Source organism: Macrobrachium rosenbergii, chromosome 50 (genome assembly GCF_040412425.1).
Source record: "Macrobrachium rosenbergii isolate ZJJX-2024 chromosome 50, ASM4041242v1, whole genome shotgun sequence".
NCBI lineage: Eukaryota > Metazoa > Arthropoda > Malacostraca > Decapoda > Palaemonidae > Macrobrachium > Macrobrachium rosenbergii.
Genome location: NC_089790.1, coordinates 31,041,654 through 31,056,743, shown reverse-complemented (window position 1 = coordinate 31,056,743; position 15,090 = coordinate 31,041,654). Strand labels below are relative to the sequence as shown.

At 36.7% G+C, this 15,090-nt stretch overlaps 1 protein-coding gene across 1 annotated transcript in view; it reads left to right on the top strand.

Moving 5' to 3' along the window:
- Positions 1 to 384: 384 nt before the first annotated feature.
- LOC136832811 (organic cation transporter protein-like) overlaps positions 385 to 15,090 on the top strand; it is a 126,699-nt gene continuing 111,993 nt past the window's right edge. The window contains exons 1-2 of the mRNA XM_067094404.1: positions 385 to 491; positions 14,945 to 15,090. The exon at positions 14,945 to 15,090 is cut by the window's right edge and continues 514 nt beyond it. The gene's annotated coding sequence lies outside the window, so the exon portion shown is untranslated. The remainder of the gene's footprint in view (positions 492 to 14,944) is intronic.

The following is a 15,090-nucleotide window of genomic DNA, read 5'->3' as shown; positions in this document are numbered from 1 at the left end:
TGACGGAAACTTTAATAATATAAAAGAAGCACAACAGAGCTAAGTAAACCCAACAAAGCAAGTTCTTGATTTTTAGCAATATATTACATTAACAACTCGTACAATAATTTGAAGACATTTTACCCGTGATTCCCTTTCTTATCTGATAAATGGTCGAATTAACGGAGCTTCATCCATCTATTAATTTCCTGGATATACAACAGAATTTAGAGGAGGAAAGTAGTCATTGTTTACTACTTCCCCCCAAGTGTAGAACACATTCGACCCATTAAAAGACGAAGACTACTATTTTCTTACGAGACATCAGAGCAAACGCACGGCACCATAAGCTTAAGGTACAGTACATGAAAAGTGGGCCCTGATAAGGGTTAGTGTGCGTGTGTACGTAATCAGCAGCTAGTGTCTGTCTACAGCTGAAGGAAGCGCGTGAGACCAAAGTTGCTGGGTGGGTTTGCAAGAGAAGCAATACTCTGTCGCTAGATACCGCCGAGGTAAGACCACGTTTCGTTGGCCTCCTCTCCTTCTCCATAGACGCTTCACTTCGATGAGGACACTTTGTTCAAAGAGAATAATTCAGAACGGTGGGGTTATATTCTTCGAGGAAGCGGTAGAAACAGCCTTCGTTGCTCTCTCTCTCTCTCTCTCTCTCTCTCTCTCTCTCTCTCTCTCTCTCTCTCTCTCTCTCTTTTAAGAGTGAGGAGAGATTCTAAAATGGTTTTGACAATTTATTTAAAGCACTTTTGGAAGTTGTCTCAGCTAAGTGAAAATGTGTGACTTCTGTAAGTTAATTTGTAATAATTGCAATGTGATTCATATCTGATCGAGGTACATTTAACAGAAATTTGATGCGTAAGTCATACAATTTAAACCAGATTTAGCAATACAGCAACTGCAGTTAATAACAATATCGTTTACATAACACATTTTTTCTTAAATGACAAATTTATTTCAGTAACACAGGAATTTTATTGTAATCATATAGTATCACATTAAGGATTCCTCGATTTCTTGTGCTTTGTAACCATCCAAAAATTCATTATTATTTTTATTGTTGTTTTAGTTTGCATAAGAAACATAAAGTGCCACTAGTATTGCTAGCAAGCTTTTTGAGATAGGCAGCAAATTATATGCAGATGAAATAGGATTCAATTTTAGTTTTAGCTTAAATAGACTTGGCAAAACATGCCGACAGCAGCAATCATCATCCATTCCGACGCCTCGTGACGCTAAGGTTTTGGGGAGGGGGGCGGGTGACATTCGCCACGCGTGTCTTTTCCGGGCTTTATCTTCCGCAAATCTCCGCTCATTTTCAGCTTCCCTTCTCAAAGTTCTCATCGAAATTCGATCTGGGTCTTCCAAGTCTTATGGCGCCCACTGGAGCCCAGGTGACACCATCTCATATTGTTCTTTCGTTTCACTTTCATCATGATTTCATTCAGACTTGGAACTTTCGTAATTTCTCTTTCAAGTATTTATTACTATATTACCATCTGACTCCTAATATTGTTCTCAAACTTTATGCCCAAATCGACAAAATCTTTTAAACAGCTTCGGTGTCATACCAGTCTTTGTAAATTATGGTGTTGTGCTGATTGAGAAAATAACTATTATTATTATTAGTAGTAGTAGTACCTTGCGACTTGCTGCGGTTATTATTTGAATTGATTATTGTCAGTGCTATTATTATTACTGCAGTAACAAAATCTTTACAATTCGGAGTTAAAGTGTACCTGTATGTCACTGGAAAAAAATAAAAACAAACAAATAAACACAATGTGTAAAATATGCAGATCCTACAAACCTGATTGACACTTGGTCTTTGAAGTGCGCGTCAAGTCGCTACTCATCCATCGCATCATCATCTTAGAAAATGAGTACTGTTGATACTTACTCGCGAGAGGAAGAAGAGCCTTAGGTCGAAGCATAATTCCCATACTAGAGAGATTTCGAGTATGTTAACGACCGTCTTTGTAAACAATCTCGCTTGTTTGAGTCGATGTTCGTTTCCACGTCTTGTTTTTAGAGTCTCCTTTGGCTCATCTCCGTGTATTAGTGTAGATCTAATGCTATGTTATCTTTTTCGGAGATGCTCTATGTTTAGTTCTGAATATTTTCGTCGCGTGTTTCCTCGCCAACTTTTGTCACTGTTATGATGTCTGAGTAGCAGAGAAACTGTTACAAGTTTGCAGGAAGTGTCATTATAGCTCAGGAACAAATGCATTAAAAAAGTACAGTATTCATCTTGATGTGTTAGATTAGAAGTTGATGTTCTAAAGGAGTTTAAGCTTAATTACCTTGTTAAGCGGAGGGTCGAGCTTGTATGCTAGGCATCTACAGGTGCATTGTCGCGTTCATATAATCATCTGCTCGTCGGGCGAAAAACTGTTTGGAACCTCAGCAAAGAGAGCGTTCTTTTTAATTTCACCATTGTTTTGCCTCGTAAGAGACCTGTCATGAATCTGTTTTTAAGTAAGGTAAATAACAGAATTCCTGTATGAAAGATGTGAACAGTACAAATGATATGACCGAGCTTAATATAAAGAAAATTATGAATTGCGATGCGTACATACTTCGCTGCGTTGTTATTAGTAAATTAAACCAGAGGAGACGGGATGGGTGCTACTATAAACGTTCGCTTCCATATTGGAATAGTTTCTCCTCTGTAGATGAGATGCAATAATCTGTTGTAAAAGTAGCGCTTTGATGTTCAGCGTTAGAAACGGGCATGAAGAAAATTAGATGGAAGGGGTTTTACAGTCTTAATTGCAGCTGCACCCATATTAAAGTCTCTTGATTATTTTCGTTTTCAGTCGTGGTAATAAATACATTCCTCACATTTTCGGAGTCGCTGACCTTGGGGACGCTTACTCCTGTCAGAACTGACCTGGGAAAAACTCTCGAAGCCACAATGTCGGGTTGCAGGGCTACGTTCATTCACCTTGGCCGTCATCTTCGCTTTTAGGACGATTTGTTGCATGTTTATGTTTTTCCCCAGTTTAACAAGAGGTGTTTAGAGCATGTTTTTCTCACCCTTATCATGTTCTGTAGACGTTTGCTTAGGAGGTTAATAGCTTTCGAGTAATTCGATATGAGGGTCTAGATATCACTTTTTGAATAGTTATGATTATATTATAATTATAATTATTATTCCTTTCCTCGGCTGCACCGTTCTTAACCTCACACACGTGAGTTCGAATCCCACTTGGAAAAGGTTAGAGGCTCTTCAAGCATTTCCCAGTCAAAAATCTCTGTTGGCTTGATATTGAAAACTACGTACATCAGGTAACATTAATCCGGTCTTTTTTTTTTTTAAGACTTTTGCGGTACTGTTTTTATTGTTTCAGTTAGAGACAGATATTTGTGTGTTTGCTCACCAACTTCTACTTGTCGTAAATCTTCTTCTTTCTGACTTTCCAAAGAGGAAGTATATCGCAACCTCGGCGATCACAACCACACAAAACTGGTCGAAAAGGGAGTCCTTTGTGAGAGGAATCCACAAAAAACTTCGAAGTAGATTTATCCAGTACTGCTGTTGTTTTTATTTACAATGTTATCAGTGCTAATCGGACGCACTGCCTATCTTATGTATTCAGGGTAGAAGTGAAGAAAAAATACGAACTGTTGTTGTTTTAGCTGACTTAAGTATTGACGTTTCGGCATGTTTGTGTGTATCTCTTAAATAACGTTGCCTTTTATTTATTTTTTATTTGCCTCTTTATTTACTAATATCTTAACCCGTGCTTTTATCATTTTCCCACATTGGCATTCTCTACTGTGAAAGCCCTCTTTTGGTAATAATAACAGTACCGTAGGGAAAGTAGGACATCGTTTAGAGATGGTTGAACATAAAACAAATAGCTGTAATTTGGGAGACGCTGATCTGTAGATGTTAACGTTTGTATAATGCAATTTCTTCATTCTGTATGACCCACCCTATGAGTGTGAGACGAATAAGAAGTTCGCTACAAGCTAACATAAACGTTTCCGTAGCAGAGCAAGGGCCCACTCAGATGTCGCTGGTTCGCGTCTCCCGTGGGGAGATGAAAAATCACTGGTTCTGTATCATGATCAGTTACTGCTGCAGTGCGGGGTCTGCGGTGGGAGGTTGAAACCAATATTCTTTGGAAAGTTGAATTGCAAGTCAGTGGCCCCTGTGTGCTTGTTACGTGTGAATAAGTTCATCTGCTCAAATGATGATGATAATAATTTATAAGACACCTCACTTTCATAAATATATATGATTCGAATGAAAAGCCTGTAGTAACTGCGCAGGTGTCTAAGAAGAACGTTGGTTAAATTTCTTATCTCTAGAAATATGTATGAGAGATAAAAGAGTAGTACGATGAAATAAGGGAGTAGATTAGGTCAACATTAAATTTTTATTAGTAGGGTATATGGCCAGTTTACTTAGTCAGGTTATTGATATAATACGTTCAACAGAAAGGAGGACGAAAAGGGGGTGATGCATATTCAGCTTTATTTCCAGCCAACGTTTCAAAGCATGGCTTCATCAACATGGCTAAAATACAAAAACAACAATTAAAATCAATACATAGGACTCAGTAAAATTATCAATGTTAAAATATAGATACTAAAACCGAAAACATAAAAGTTAAAACCAACCTAACGCCCCAAGAAAAGAAAACTGAGTGACCAAGAAGGGCACCAAAAGGACGAAGAAACATCTCAGGCTATAAACAGAGGGGCAGAAGACTGACTATTCAAAGATGGAACCAGTTGTTTGATGGTTAACGACTCGAGCATATGGAGAGAGGTTTCACCAGCAGCTTGCTCTAAGATTTCAAAATCGTCATAGGAAATACAGGGTTTACATGGTTTAGAATGTTCCCTTATGATAGTACACCCTGTTCTATGGCTAACGCCACGGTGAGAGTCGACTCGCACTTTCAGCATTCTTTTGGTGGATCCGACGTAAGTCCCGAGATTACAGGTCGGGCAAGTATACTTATAGACCACCAAAGAACGCATAAGGTTGGGAACAGTGTCTTTAAATCTAAAAAGAGAGCCAATTGTTCTTGGATTCCTGAGAGCGAACTTGGGATTGAGACGGTAAAAGTATTTCTGTAAAAACTGCCTTAACGTAGTTAAAAATTTCTCATCATTCGTAAAAGACAAAGAAACATAAAAACAATTTTACGTACTGTATGTGCCGGAATTTTTGGCTGGAATTTATTATCCAAGAATTTTTTTATATATTTCTCAAATAAAGGTTTGGGGTAGCAGTTATTCTGAAAATATTTTCTAAGGAACTCGACCTCATTGTGAAAAGAGAGCCAGTCTGAAGAGAGAGAAAAGGCTCTGTGCAATAACGTAACAATACCGTTCAGCTTAAAACTGTAAAAGCATGAACTGTAAAAATTTGAACCAAGACCAGTATACGTGTGCTTCCGGAAGGCATAAGTGGAGAAGTGCTGGCTGGATCTGGTGATTTACACATCTAGAAGAGGAAATAACCCATTGTTCTCATGTTCAATGGTAAATGTAATATTAGGAAGGAGATTGTTAGCGAATCCTAAAAATTGTTCAGCAGCACCTTTACTTTGAAAAAGTAGAAGAGTATCATCAACATACCGTTTATAATGTGAGGGGCGAAATGAGGATGAACAGTGGCTAAAAAGCATTTCCTCCAAATGACACATAAAAACATTTGCCAGAACTGGACCCAACGGAGATCGCACAGCAACACCATCGATCTGCATGTAATGCTTTCCATTGAATAAAAAAGGCTGAGTCCAGCACAGCCAAATTTAAAAGTTTTTCAAGATCATCTCTATCAAAACCTTGGTAGATAAAACCTGGTTGTATAAAATCTTATCTAAAATAATTTGTATCGTTGCCTGCAACGGTACAGTAGTGAAAAGCGAGACAACATCGTTCAAGATGCGATTATAGTATCTCTTTTGGCATACACAAAGACACACGCAGGAACTGTTTTTTGGTAACGTTGCTAGCCATATAACCTTCACCCTTGCTGTGACCTACAACAGCTCATGAACTACGAGGTGTAGGTCAGAAGAAGCCGTATGGGTGTTAACAAATCGGGCCTAAATCGTTCTGCCTTGCTAAGAATTAAACCAGGGCGGCCTCATTCTGGTGAAGCAACGGGCCACTGGATTACAAATGACCAGTAATAATGAGATAGTTTTGTCATTAATTTTACGCCTTTCACTTTTAGACTTTCAAATATTCAGCCCCAAATAACCGAATGGTGTCGAATTCATTTTCTCTTGGGAATAATTTGCATCCAAAGGCGTGTTGCCAGGAGGATACAGCCTTCTGGTTTCTCATCAAATCTTAAGGGATGAGGTCACTGGCCCCGCGGCCATTTCTCAACTCCAGCAGGCACTGGCAAAGTACCCATTTGGTGCTGGCCAGACCGATAGTCAGTAGGCCGGGCTCACACGTCGTAAGTCGAGCTAGTCAAATTTCTGGTCCCTCAAGGATGTACTTTTTAGAGATTTTGACTCTCTTTTCTCACGCCCGTACACAACTCAGCTAATCTACCCTCTCTATTCTTAAGCTCCGCCCGTATTCTTCACAAGCTGGTGTGTGGACTGCTGGACCTAGACTGACCCTATCTTTTGAACTGCTAGATTTTTCACTTACTGATGCCTGACTGCCAATTAACAGTCATGCGAGCATGTATTCAGATAAACAAACATTGTATACAGCCCATTTGCAAGTGCATGGAAGAATGCATTCGTGTTTTGCAGTTATTACCGGGCCTTTCTAACGGTTAGGACTGACATCTAAGTTTTGAATATCAAGAGAGATAATTGCTACGTTTGCTAACATTTCCCTCTTAATTAGTTCTATGCTTTTATGCAATTTTAATCAGACTCTGCGTTTTTCTAATTAACCCTTCACTCTGCTGTAATTCTGATATAATTTACTTTAGTTAGAGTAATTACGGAATTCCATTTCTAGATTAGATAGTGATGAAAGGGAGATGGAGATGGTTTGGACATGTCCTTCGGACTACCCAAGAGAGAATAGTATGCGTTATTGTCAGGTGGGCTACTTTGGACACCAGAAGAGTTGGAAGATCCAGACCTACTTGAATAAATACTACGAGAATAGAGGCTGGAGATAAGTGAAGATTAGATAGATGGAAGGCCCAGACCTACTTGAATGAGAACCTTTAGAATGGAGGCTGGAGATAAGTGGTGATTAGGGGAAGACAAAGCACCGGAAAGACACTCCAAGTGGCCCTTTGCGGCACATGGCATTAGAGGTGATGATGATGACGATGATGAGCTTTGGCTTAATCCTCTCGGCAGTAAATGCCCATTGTTTTCATTCTCCTTCTTCAAATCGTCTTTCAGTGGTGGATGGTATAGAAAAAGTAAGGGTTATTTTATGAATTGCAAAAAGGTTTCTTGAAATGACTAACTTGTCCTCCTTAGTGCATGCAGTGCACTGGAGGCATTACTTAAGGTTCTTTGCAGTCTCCCTTCGGCCTCTAGCTGCAACCCCTTTCATTCCTTTTACTGTACCTCCGTTCATATTCTCTTCCTTCCACCTTACTTTCCACCCTCTCCTGACAATTGTTTCATAGTGCAACTGCCAGGTTACACCTTTCAGACCTTTTTACTGTCAATTTCTGTTTCAGCGTTGAATGACCTCATAGGTCCCGGTGCTTGGCCTTTGGCCTAAATTCTACGTTCTATTCTATTCTTGAAATAACTTTAAATGCAAAGTAAAGCATATATATATATATATATATATATATATATATATATATATATATATATATATATATATATATATATATATATATATATATATATATATATATATATATATATATATATATATATATATATATATATATATATATATATATACACACACATACATACATACACACATATATGCATGTCTGTAAAGTATAAATTGAAAGGGCAGAACCCTGTGAGTTCACCAGATCTTTACAATAAATTATGCCCTATTTCCAGAACGCAAAGTACCTGTATTATTATGGATAGGCGTGTTTACGGGGCGCAGACCTAGGCAAAATAATGGCATTTAAAAATGCGGGCTCCTTAATGACGGGAAAACAGCAGGTTTCTCTTGGTGCGGCCGACGCACCTTCAGACTGCGTCTTGAAAGTCCTTGAGAATGTCGTAGATGCGACCCCGGAACCTCTTTGCTAGTCCTAAATTCGTTCCCAAGGATGTTAATTTCGTTCTCCGGTTTGTGTTGTAGGGTCAGGTTTGTGAATGGGTTCCTGTTAGCTTGTTTTGAGAAGTATCGGGAGGGTTTGGATGAAAAGAAGTTGGATAAGAAGAAGTGACAGCGAAAGTTCAATGTTGTTATTTTATTTCAACTCAGATACTTTGCTTTGCTTTGCGTGGTTGGTTTACTTATGAAGGTCCCTCGTTTTGCTAAGCCTGTATATACTCAGTATGCGTATGTACTTAGCCTACCCAATGCCAAACGAATGCATCCGTGTTGCAGATCAGTCTACCTTTTTTTCGTTCTTCTGGCTGTCCCTTTCCTTGGAATTTCTGGCTCCCTGAGCAACTTGAACTGTGACTTCCTTTGAGATGTATTGTGCTTGATTTTACCCCATTTGATAATTTATTAATTTTTCCAAGTAGGATTGAATATAAATATTGAAATAGAAAATCAGAAAAAACAAGGGCAGTATTCAGAAAAGAAACTGTAAAAATTAATTCTCCCTTGTAACGAGTGACCAGATATCACAGTCAGGTTCCACAGATAGCGAAAGATGTGACGCATAAAGGAGATACGTGATCATCGACCTTTATACTTCGCGCCTTGAGCTACTGTTCATGTGGGGCTCCATTTACTGCCTTGGTGTTCAGCAGAAGTCATGGTCCCTCCAGACACTGACTTATAGTTAGACCAGATCCACAACTAGTCGTGATGATTAGCTTTGGAAACTGGCTTCGTGCTTTAATGATCTGTAACTCGGCAACCTTGGTTCTTAATGAGGAAGAGAGCGACTCAAATCTTTAAGCGCATCTGTTGTTTTGATTTAAATTTGCCGAATGACTACTAGAATGCTGTCCAGAAAAAAAAAATAAACACAAATAAAAAAAATTCTCAAGAAACAAAGATAATTTTTCAAATTCTTTCCACTTAAGATATCGTTATCTTTATTGAAACAGTCTTAGAAAGTATTACTAATATAACAGGAAGAGCTCACAGTAACGTGAGAATGTTGATTTTGCATTATTGCTTATTCTGGTGTTGCAGTTTGGTTGCACCTCATGAAGTGATGGTCGATAACCTGTACGTAGTATTTCATTGAGGATACCCATACCTATTGTAGGTCGAGTTTTAAACACATTTCTTACCTTTACAATTTGCTTGATTCTTCATTGTTTTTAAAGACTTAGTTGCAAAGTTCATTTAGTTCTAGGCTAAGTGGTTTATATGTCTGGTTCACCAAACGGTCAGGACTGACTAGAATGTAATACGCAGTATCCTGGTCTCACCAGGGCCATCATGGAACCCAAGCACGAGCCTGTATCCTTCCTGTTCCTTATGAAATCGTGGAACCCAAGCACGAGCATGTATCCTCCCTGTTCCTTATGAAATCATGGAACCCAAGCACGAGCATGTATCCTTCCTGTTCCTTATGAAATCATGGAACCCAAGCAGGGTGCTGTATCCTTCCTGTTCCTTATGAAGTCACTAAAACTTTAATATAGCGTATGCTGGCCCTTGAGCCCATAGATATATTTTGTGGTCATCTGTGCGCGATTCGGATGTCAATTTAACATTGTATTTGTGATAGAATTTTGTGAATACTTTGGACTAGACTTAGCTATGCTGTCTTAAAGAATTTATTAGGTGTACTTCATTATGAATTTCTAAAATGGAAAAGTTTCCGTGATGAAGGGTGTTACGTTTCCGTAATTTTATCTGTTAGGGGGCGCTGAATAATCTTGATTCTCAGAATTCTAGAAACTCCAAAAAAGGTTCAAACGCAACATCATAAAATTCATGAGTGAATGAAGGATTCAGGTTGTTATGCGTATTTTTCTACTCTTGTTTTCAGTATTCACATTGCCCAGCCTCTTGGTGGTTTCGAAATTGAAGGATTGAAAGTCATAATGTTGTCGTCAATTATTTATTTGGGAATTTCAGATTGTAAAAGGATTTTTTGAACTTGAATGAAGCGGCCGTGAGGCTGTGGATTTTTTACAGTATTTGGTTGTTTTTCATGAAGGACTCGTCCTTGATTTAGCATTGAAGGAATGAATGAAGCCGTGCCTGTTATTGTGTTTTCCTTTGGATATATATTTTCCTCGGGGAAACGCTCTGTTGATGAAAAGATGAGCAATGACTTTCAAAAACAATGACGTTCCACTTGGGGTGAGGACCCCGCTGATCTGTTGACTTCACAGAACGGTTTTGGGTTTGTGGCAAGCATCTCTGGATTTTCCCTTCATTAACCAAACTGGATTTTTTTCTTTAACTTTACTGGTTTGACCAGTCACCTCACTGGAATTTTATCAGTGGCCTTGCTGGATTTACTGTAATTTAGATTCCCTGCTGTTGATGTTGTCTACAAAATGCCTGATTAGTCGTATACATGTTGTTTTTTGTTGTGATTTCTTGTGGCTTTCGTGAACGCACCGAAATTTAAAGTTGGAGGCAGAATGGTTCTATCTTTATCTCACAATATTGTATAGGTGGTTGTTTTGCCAACTGGTGAACAAATGATATGCAGTTTAGGTTTAGGTTTAGTTATTTTGGTGACTGATCTAGGTGGTCTACCATTACAAGTATTCTTTTGTCTTCTCAAGCATTCTCTCTCAACTTATTTTGGGAAGCGATCTCTTATCTCTGAATGCTTTAAACCTTCATTTAATATTTTTCATGAAGTTAGAAAGGTAATTGACTTTTCGTGGATGTTGATTGATAAATTAAAAATTCATGCTGTGGTGTTTATTTACTCATTTCAGGTAAAATAATAGTATCATCAACGTATTCTAAGTTCTCGTCCAATCCATTGCTATTGTTGAGATTCGAGTTTGCCAACACTGTTATATTATGGTTTTCATTATGCAGTAGATGTATTTCCTCATCAGTGAATATTTACAGTATCCGCAGAAAGTTCCCCCATTGTTTAAGCGTGGATGCAGAATTTCATTGAAGCATTTTCCTTTTATTATAATATATATATATATATATATATATATATATATATATATATATATATATATATATATATATATACTGTATATATGTATAATATCATATATACATATTACTGTGTGTATATACAGTATATATAAATATATACAGTAAACCCCCTTATTCACGAGGGATGCGTACCACACCCCCTGTGAATAGCTAAAATCCACAAATACTTAAAACCCTTCTAAAAACACGTAGAACTGTCCATTTTAATAGTTCAAACACAAAAAAACTCTAAAAATGCTTATACACAGTATTATCCTACATACGATGGGTTTAGGTTTCAAAAAACCCATCGTTTGTTGGAAAAAAGTATCTCAAATATAGTCTAACCTACACTAGGGTATTCAGTACCTGTATACATGTATAGTAGCCTAGCCTACACTATAAAGTATACTATATATATATATATATATATATATATATATATATATATATATATATATATATATATATATATATATATATATATATATATATATATATATATATATATATATATATATATATATACACACACATATACACAGTACAGAAATTATTAATATCAGCTAATTCTGGAGGTTCATGCAGATTGACTTGTGATAATTCAATACAAAGTGAAATTAAATAACAAACAAGAATTAGCTTAGCCTACACTGTGGTACATCATAATATACATATATGGTAGCCTCGCCTACATTATACGGTTCTCTATATTCACGAATTTATATCATATTATACAAACATCAACATAATGAATATGCATCTTTTCCATGGATCTTTTAAAATGTTATGCTTTACTTCACTGTATTGTATATATTCTTACATTGCTTTTGTGTTATAAATTGCGATCATAGCTGTCAATGTTTTGGTTTGGAAACCGATTGTGTGGTAAGTTTATTTCGCCTTTTTTAACTCGGTTCAGCTCTCTTTTCTTGCTTCTAGTCAGCAAGGTTATTTTTCGTTATACGAAGTGTTTGTAAGTCGAAACATAACTTAAATACATCTCGTTTAAAACTAATTCAGCAATTTTTTTCGTCAATAGATGATGTTGGCCATTTGGGGGCATGTTTGTTATGTGTAAAAAAAACAAGATTCCGTTCGCTATTTTCACTTGATTTCTTCATAATACGAGCTTTACGTGTTTATCTTTTATCGGCGTGAAAACAGCAGTAATATGTGTTCTTTCATGCCCAGTAATTTTGTTTAAAATACTCTCTCCAGTTTTATTTACGGTCGAGTTCCATCCATGTTGCCGATGCACAATAATTTATAGTCATTAGCACCTTTAACATTGTTCTCTCAGCTTCAGCTACAACTTGCAACTTAAATTTAGCAGTATATTTCCTTGCCGATCTTTTATCCATAGCGAATAAGGGTATGGGGTAAAAAATATCAGTCCTATTCCACTTAACATCATCTGTAACATAGCTATGGTAATTGTTCACTGCCGTACGATGGTTGAAATACAAGCAAAACACCTGTTGTTATCCGATTCGGTTATAAGAAAAACAACAGTTTCTTGTTCAGTTGTTTGTGACTGCACGCATTTACTCAAGCGTACAATGTTACTAAAAGTACTTTGATCATTCTCTTTTACTTTTTTTAACTAGAAGATGGGATAAAGAGATGGAGGAAAAGAAGTTGGTCTGTTGTAATTGGTCTCTCTCGCTGCCTGATTGTACTCTTGCCTGCGCCTGAGCTAAATTTAAAAATATTTTCTAAATGTTGTCGTATCGGTATTAATTGCTTACCCCATTCGAAAATCGGATTATCGTAAAGCAAATTATCGAAACTCGGGCACTACCTGGATACCTGAGTATTTTAATAGCTTTATCACAAAAAGTGCATTTAGTCATGAAAATTATATGAAAATACAGTAATTAGTGAAAATTTCTCAGTGAAAAATACTACGAATGGGTGAATTTTCCACGAATAATGTGTATGTATGTTCCATAGAGAAAACCGCGAATCGTGAGAACGCGAATATGGGTATGTATGTATATATATATATATATATATATATATATATATATATATATATATATATATATATATATATATATATATATATATGTATACTTACACACATTTATGTTTGTAATAAATACATATATATTTTTCATGTGTATGCCTGTCTATATATTTTTCCACCTTGTGACTTTTCCCATTGGAAACGATGACACCAGAATCGTGTATCTCTCCGATTTATTAACAACTGTGAGCTGTTGCACCGCCTTAAAAATGAAGCCTTCAAATTTATAAATCTTAAGCCTGGGGTTTGTTTAAGCTGTTTTGTGACAGTAGCCTTGCAAACCATATTGTTTGAATAAAAAAAAAATTATTTGCATTTTACAAAATTTTCAAAGGAATGAGCTTCTGAGCTACTGTGACAAATACAAAACTTAAGGCCGCCACCAACGTTCAGTTGTGCTTGCACTGTTTTGCCTGCACTGTCGACCTGTGCAGGCAAATCTTCACCACTGACGATATAGTCTTTTTCTCAGTCCTCCGTAGCAGCCATGGCGTCAACAGACGACGCTCTGGCTTTAATTGACTTGATACCATAAAAATATTCATAAACATTAAGTAAGACGTCCTGTGAAAGAGTGGTTGAAAAACCGAATTCAGCCCTTCCATGTGAATTTGTAAGTTTAAATTTGACCTCAAGGACTTTCATAATGTTAACTAAATATTTTAGGAATGAAGGAGGAGTTCCATGGCAAGATAATTATATTAATTAAGCTAGTAATTGTTTGTTTTCATTTCAGAGTTGACATGTATAGGCCTAATATTTTTTTTCTTTTCATTAAAATGCTTAATACTGATTTGTTTTCATTTTAAGAATAACTTTCTTATGATGTGTTACAGTGAGTGATCATCCATAGTATACTACTGTTCCTTTGTTTCATCTGTGTTGATTATCTAATTATCATTTCAAAACTGGCTTACATGGGATGTGAGCAATGAATAAACACAGTCTAATATTGTTGTATTTTGTTCATCAGAAGGTAGAATATTATTTTGTTCTTATTATTTTAAAAGTGAATTACATATATGATGCATAGTCATGAATAGCCACATTTATAGGCCTATTCTTGTATTACATTATTTTGCCATCATGAATATTTATTCTTATATTTGAAAACTGCCTTGCATATATGGTTAATAACTACGAATAAACATTCGTAGACTTAATCTGTTGCGATAGCCTTTGGATTTTACTTGCCCAAGGAAAGTCTTGTTCATATAAATCTCAATGAAATCTACAAGACATTCAGGAATGATGCTGCCTCTTTCGGCCTTTATTATGCACAATTATTTTTCCTGTGGAAAAATTGCAAAATTATAAATATATATTATTCTGACATCCGTATTAGTCATTAGAAAACAAGCAAATGCGAGAAATCATTAATTTAGTTATAAACACTTAAATTTAATAAAACTCTACATTCGCTTCTTGACTGGTACATACTATCTGTCCGGGGACGGAAACGAACTGAGCCAAAAAAAGTTGCCTCCCCACCTTAACGTTGAAGTGCGCGTGCGCAGGCAGTTTGAGATGAGCTATTTGCTCAGGCCGCCTGCGCAGTCGATACAAACTGTGCAGGTTGCTTACATTAACGTTCAGGTTTGCCTGCACAGGTCGACATAACTGAACGTTAGTGGCGTTCTTTTAGGGACCAGTAGTTTTGTTTATATAATTGAACTATATCTTTAATGAAAAGTAGTAATTAATATAATCCTAAAATTCTATTTACAGCTTTACTCACCTGCTGAAATGCTTCTGAAGACTGGAGCCATAATTTAGTCAGAAAGAAAAAAGCTTTTACCAAACATCTAAATTGGCACATTGGAAAGAAGTGTGTTAGAATAGATCAGAGGCCCCAGAGGAATCTTGAAGGACAC